Genomic DNA, 6,000 nt, shown 5'->3' with positions numbered 1-6,000 from the left:
CGGAGTTGTACCTGCCTGTGACTATTTATAAAAAACCCCGGTCTGACTGGGGCATGCAGACACCTTGACAGAATGAATAGTGTGTGGCACATAGGTTCCCCATTGCTATGCCCACGTGTGCAGCTCCAGATGGAGGTGGCACAGGATTGGATTTCTCATTGCTTCTGTACAGCATTGTGGGCTATCGCCCAGACCCTTTTAAAGAGGGTCGCTGCCTAGCCGTGCCAACCCTCTGCAGTGTGTGCCTGCAGTTCCTCCTCATGGCATACGCACTTATAAATAGACATGAGGGTGGTGTGGCATGAGGGCAGCTGAAGGCTGCGCAGGGACACTTTGGTGTGCGCTGTGGACACTGGGTCGTGCGGGGGGGGGGGGGGGGGGGGGTTTGGCAGCATGTAAGCCAGGAGAAGTGGCAGCGGAGTGTCATGCAGGCAGTGATTGTGCTTTGTTGGAGGTAGTGTGGTGCTTAGCTAAGGTATGCATTGCTAATGAGGGTTTTTCAGAAGTAAAAATTGTTGGGAGGGGGGGGGGCACTCTTGCCGCTATTGTGGCTTAATAGTGGGACCTGGGAACTTGAGATGCAGCCCAACATGTAGCCCCTCGCCTGCCCTATCCGTTGCTGTGTCGTTCCCATCACTTTCTTGAATTGCCCCGATTTTCACAAATGGAAACCTTAGCGAGCATCGGCGAAATACAAAAATGCTCGAGTCGCCCATTGACTTCAATGGGGTTCGTTACTCGAAACGAACCCTCGAGCATCGCGAAAATTTCGTCTCGAGTAACGAGCACCTGAGCATTTTGGTGCTCGCTCATCTCTAGTAGGGATAGAAAAATGAAAACAAAAAAGCTTAAGACCTGCAGCAGAAAGGGGTTCATAGAATTTGGACATTTTGTAAGAGTGTTTCTTGTAAATGACAAGAAACAAAAGCAGGAAGTTGTTTTTTTTTGCCTTTTTTAGGGTGAAGAACTTCCCTCATTCTGCACGGATATCTTAAAGCATTTCTCTGGTGTCTGAATGCAGGAGATGAATGTTGCCATGTCTTCACATCTCTTCACTATCTTTGCCTGTAAGTAGAAGCTTATCTTATTGAAGGCTAAAACAATCTTCACACAGTAGAAGGAGCAGCATAGAGATTGTATAGACTGTTAGATGTATTATATGTTATGTCTCTGCTGTCGTACTTATGTGTGTCTGGGCTGAGCCGTACAATTATGTCTCTGAAAGTACAGTATAAATGTAGTTGTTCTCAATTTGTCATTTGAAGAGGTTGTCCAAGTTAGGCCTCATGCACACGTCCGATCCGGATTCTGCCTGTGGAATCCAACACGGAATCCGGCCCTGAACCCGGAGTGTGACCCTATGTACTTGTGCGTGCAGGTGTCGGCGTCCGCACGGATCTCTCTTCTTCTGGCTTCCCTGTATGTTGATGGTTTGCATGGCTCACGGTCAGACATGTGCAGTACAGATTTTTTTATAAACTCCTCCTTTTCCCGTGGTATCCTCTGTCCGTCCGCAATGGTCCCATGGCTTCCATTGACTTCAATGGAAGTTATTTGTGCAGAAACTGCAGGAAAATGAAGCATGCTGCGAGTTTTCATCTGCGAGCAGAAACCTCAATTGGTTTCTGCTTGTGTGCATGAAGAATCATTTTTGCATTGCATGCTATGGAGGGTTATTGCTGAGGAATCCGCTGTGTGCATGGGGCCTTATAGAATGTCAGAGCATGGGGAGCTGCTTGTGCAAACACAAAGAAAAGCATATACTCACCTCACCCCAGCCAGCTGTGTTCTGTGCCAGAGCTCGGTGCTCAGCGCCTGTTTGTTTATGAGTTGTCACTTGTGCTATAGCCAATAGCAGAGCTCAGTGATCAAGCTCTATGCTGTGTTATTGGCTGCAGAGTCTGTGACATCCCGTAAACAGGCTGGGGGAGCCTGAAAATATGATGTGAGAAGGGAGACTGGAGCAGGGGCGTGGGACACAACAGGAGAAGGGAGAGGTGAGTATATGTGTAATTGTTATGTTAGAGCATGGGGAGCTGCTGGTACAAACATCCTATAACTCAGATAGCCTCTTTAATGCTTTAGTTCGGCATTGTTTACAAATTGTGGTCAAAATTTACAACTTCTTTTTTTTAGCAAATAAAGGTACCTTTGCACGTGCGATTATGGGCGACTATTGCCCGTGTACATACGGCCCCCCACCATACAGTGAGGGAGACGTTACTCAGTAGTTGCCAGTCTTTCTGTTCACTGAGTGGCTTTTTGCTCATTGTAAACAGGATCTTTGAGCGACTGCCTGTTTACTGTTAGGCGGCCGGCAGAGATCTCCAGCGCGCTTCACCTCCATTCTCTAACGGACCATCACTCCAGTGTACAAGTACAAGAGCAATAGTCGCTGGAACAGTCCTCCCATCTAAAGGTGCCTTGAATTAGTGTACAACCCCAGACAGGTAATACTGTCATTCAGAGTATATGTGATATGTCTATAAGCTGTATTTACTGGGAACTGTAGAATGATAATTACATTAATGTGCACAATTCCTTTCAGCTTCAAACAGACTGAACTGGAGAAAAGCTTCTATTGTGTGTATATATATATATATATATATATATATATATATATATATATATATAAAATTGAATGTATGTCTGTCTGCGTGCGTGCGTGTCTGCGTGCGTGTCTGTTTGTCCTTTATGCGCTACTACACCATTCATCCGATCGCCATGAAACTTTGGGAAGTTGTTAAGTACACTCCTGGGAAGATTATAGGCATAGTACAAATATCCTACGATAAATGGCGCGCGCGCGAGCATCGTCGAAAGTTACCACCCCCCCACGTAGATCGAATAAGTAAGCCACCTGCTATTGTGATGTCATCACTGATGTCATCAACATCGGACGCCCTTGAACATGCCCCAACATGTTCTATAAAGCTGCATTGTGATGTCATTAAGGCTCTATTATGACACGTACAGCTTGGAACCACTAGAGCACGCCAGCCAATTACCATTGGAGTTGGAAGTGGGTAAACAAGTACTAGGATATCTTCCTAAGAAGCCACAGCAGCCGGATAAATTGTATGTTCCACCCAACGGCTATTTTATTCAGCCCGCAAGGGGGAAGCAGCGGCCTACAAAATCTAATTCTCTCATTTCCTGATGTCATAGATAGATAGATAGATAGATAGATAGATAGATAGACTGTATGCAATAACCCTGATAGATAGATAGATAGATAGATAGATAGACTATGCAATAACCCTGATAGATAGATAGACTGTATGCAATGACACGTACAGCTTGAAACCATAAATACTAGAGCATGCCAGCCATTTACAGTCAGTCTCCATTGGAGTTGGAAGTGGGCAAACATGTACTCGGCCAGTGATGGCGAACCTTTTAGGGACCGAGTGCCCAAACTACAACCCAAAACCCACTTATGTATCGCAAAGTGCCAACACGTCAGGGGGCGGGGCTTATCACAACGTATGATTTTACCCCCGTCGTTCTAAAAAGGACAAGGCTGTTTCAGAATAGACCGGGTGCAGATTCTGACTGCTTTTTGGACGCGGAAATACTGCAGAATGTCCTCAGCGGAGATTTCTGTGGAAAATTCTGCAGCATTTCCTCATCTAAAAAGCAGTCAAAATCTGCACCCGGTCTATTCTGAAAGAGCCCTGCCCATTTCTGCCACATGTACACATACCCCAGCGGTAATAGTGACACCTTCACCCCAGCGATAATAGTGACATCCCACAGCAGTAATAATAGTGACACTCCCCCCATTAGTAATAAGAGTGACATACCCCAGCGGTCCCCCAGCAGTAATAATGCCCGCTCCCCCCCCCCCCCAGCGGTTCCCCCAGCAGTCATAATACCCCCCCCCCCCCCAGTGGTCCACCAGCAGTCACAATGCCACCCCCAGCTGTCCGCCAGCAATAATAATGCCCCCCTCCCCCCAAGTGGTTCCCCCAGCAGTCATAATGGCTCCCCCCCAGCGGTTCTCCTGGCAGTCATCATGCCCCCCTTCCCCCACAGAGATTTTCTTGGCAGTCACCATGCCCCCCTCCCCCCAACGATTCTCCCAGCAGTCATGCCTCCGCTCCCCCGCCAGCGATTCTCTCACACAACGCCTATTTTATTCAGCCTGGAAGGGGGAAGAGCGGCCTACAAAACCTCAGTGGTCGCTGCTGCCGTCATCTAGATATATAAAAACGAAGTATGTATGTATGTCTGTCTTTGCAGCAACGCGCGACGGGTACGCTAGTATATATATATATATATATATATATATATATATATACTAGCTGATATACCCGGCTTCGCCCGAGTTAATTTGGTACTCGTGTTTATCTGGTGTTCACATGGAAAATCTTATGAAGTCGTGGTTACTTTAGAGATACCGGAAAAACATATGTTCACCATTTTGCATAGTTCTCTGCGTTACCCAGGAAACACCACGGGGAGGTAACCATGCGACGTTTCCTTTATATAAAATGACATCAGGAAGTGAGACGCTAATTCTTTTGCACTTAGAATTGAATAATTGAGTTGGGACCCATTAACTTTTCCTATTTATGACATAATCAATGCCCGTGCCAAATTTCAAGTTTCTGTGACATCGGGAAGTGAGAGAATTAGATTTCGTACGTAAAATGTGGACGCTAATTCTTTTGCGCTTAGAATTGAACAATCGAGGTGGGACCCATTAACTTTTCCTATTTATGACATAATCAATGCCCGTTCCAAATTTCATGTTTCTATGACACCAAGAAGTGAGAGAATTAGATTCCGTACGTAAAATTTCGATGCTAGTTCTTTTGTGCTAGAATTGAATAATCGAGTTGGGACCCATTAACTTTTCCTATTTATGACATATTCAATGCTTATGGCAAATTTCATGTTTCTATGACTTTGGGAAGTGATAGATTTAGGTTATGTACGTAAAATTTCGACGCTAATTCTTTTGCGCATAGAATTGTATAATCGAGTCAGGACCCATTAGCTTTTCCTATTTATGACATAATCAATGCTCGTGCCAAATTTCACGTTTCTATGACACCGTAAAGTGAGAAAAATACATTCCGTACGTAAAATTTGGACGCTAATTCTTTTGCGCATAGAATTGAATAATCAAGTTGGGACCCATTAGCTTTTCCTATTTGTGACATAATCAATGCTCGTGCCAAATTTCACGTTTCTATGACACCGGAAAGTGAGAAAAATACATTCTGTACGTAAAATTTGGACGCTAATTCTTTTGCGCATAGAATTGAACAATCGAGTTGGGACCCATTAGCTTTTCCTATTTATGACATAATCAATGCTCGTGCCAAATTTCACGTTTCTATGACACCGGAAAGTGAGAAAATTACATTCCGTACGTAAAATTTGGACGCTAATTCTTTTGCGCATAGAATTGAATAATCGAGTTGGGATCCATTAGCTTTTCCTACTTATGACATAAGCAATGCTCGTGCCAAATTTCACGTTTTGTATGACACCGGAAAGTGAGAAAATTACATTCCGTATGTAAAATTTGGACGCTAATTCTTTTGCGCATAGAATTGAATAATCAAGTTGGGACCCATTAGCTTTTCCTATTTATGACATAATCAATGCTCCTGCCAAATTTCGAGTTTCTATGACACCGGGAAGTGAGTGAATTAGATTCTGTACGTAAAATTTGGACGCTAATTCTTTTGCGCATAGAATTGAATAATCGAGTTTGGGACCCATGAACTTTTCCTACTTATGACATAAGCCTCGGTCACACAGGCGGTTTTTCCCGCGATTTGCGCATGCGCATGCGACCTGCGCATATTTAGAACCATTGCTTTGCAATGGTATCGGACACATGGCCGCTTTTTATGCGGATGTCCGATAAATTATAGGACATGAGAAATCGCAGATCGCGCCTATTTGCAATCTGTGATTCCTTGTGTTCTCTATATGCGCTCAATGGGGCCGGCGGCAGCAGCGCCGACCCCATTGAGAACA

The sequence above is a fragment of the Eleutherodactylus coqui genome, chromosome 6 (assembly GCF_035609145.1).
Source record: "Eleutherodactylus coqui strain aEleCoq1 chromosome 6, aEleCoq1.hap1, whole genome shotgun sequence".
Classification (NCBI taxonomy): Eukaryota; Metazoa; Chordata; class Amphibia; order Anura; family Eleutherodactylidae; genus Eleutherodactylus; species Eleutherodactylus coqui.
Note: the sequence above shows the minus strand (reverse complement) of the source record.